At 45.1% G+C, this 756-nt stretch overlaps 1 protein-coding gene across 2 annotated transcripts in view; it reads right to left on the reverse strand.

The window, feature by feature from the left end:
• The window catches only part of LOC113213490 (uncharacterized), a 2828-nt gene extending 2445 nt beyond the window's left edge, over window positions 1–383 (reverse strand). The window contains exon 1 of one of the 2 annotated variants that reach the window (XM_026432575.2): window positions 227–383. The gene's annotated coding sequence lies outside the window, so the exon portion shown is untranslated. The other variant, XM_052265540.1, reaches the window with a different exon arrangement.
• Window positions 384–756: the final 373 nt, after the last annotated feature.

Raw genomic sequence — 756 nt, forward strand, 5'->3', positions numbered from 1 at the left:
TAAAATACTACAAAAAAAGTATTTTTCCAATAGTTCAAGCTAAGCGCAGCTGTTCAAAGAAACTTTTTCTATCAACAAGCATGCCGAGTATAAGGGAAAAATCGCTATATAAAACAGTTCACCGGTTATACTAGGTTATGTTTTCCTCTACATTCCGCCTTCCGCTACTCTGGGCAAGTTGTCCGTTGATTCCGTAAACTGCACACTGACTGAAGACTAGCCTTACCTAGAGAGGGTAGAGGAGCGGGCGTTGTCTTTTGTCTGCAGTCGGTTTGGGGTTTGGGTGAAGCTGTCTGCGGTGTGGACTTTTTGTGAGTATGAAGAGACGTTTCGGAGGCACTCAAATGCCAATACCCCACGAGGCAATGCTGCGTGGAGTACCGACGGTGAGGAGTATTCCTGGCGACGCGGGACGCCATGTACGATAAGTTGCCTACCTCTCGGCGCTAGAGTGCCTCCATACAGTCGTATTGTCCCCACTCTCCTCTCAAGGGCAAATCGCCTACAAGGCAATCAAAAGGCACTGATCCAACAAAATGGCTACACAATTGTTTGCTTACTACACCCTCGAGGGCGGGGAAGCGCGGGGGCCTTATAGGGGCCACTTTAAATATCGCAGGCTGTAAAGTAAAGGTCGTGTGTTGTCATTCAATAAACGATTTTCAATTACAAATGAAATAAATATTTGCATAAAACTTCACAAGTTTATTAGACTTACAGCACTTATTGCTGTGTATATACAAACAACAGAGAACC

Source organism: Frankliniella occidentalis, unplaced genomic scaffold, assembly GCF_000697945.3.
Source record: "Frankliniella occidentalis isolate FOCC.00 unplaced genomic scaffold, Focc_3.1 Scaffold2, whole genome shotgun sequence".
NCBI classification, from domain to species: Eukaryota; Metazoa; Arthropoda; class Insecta; order Thysanoptera; family Thripidae; genus Frankliniella; species Frankliniella occidentalis.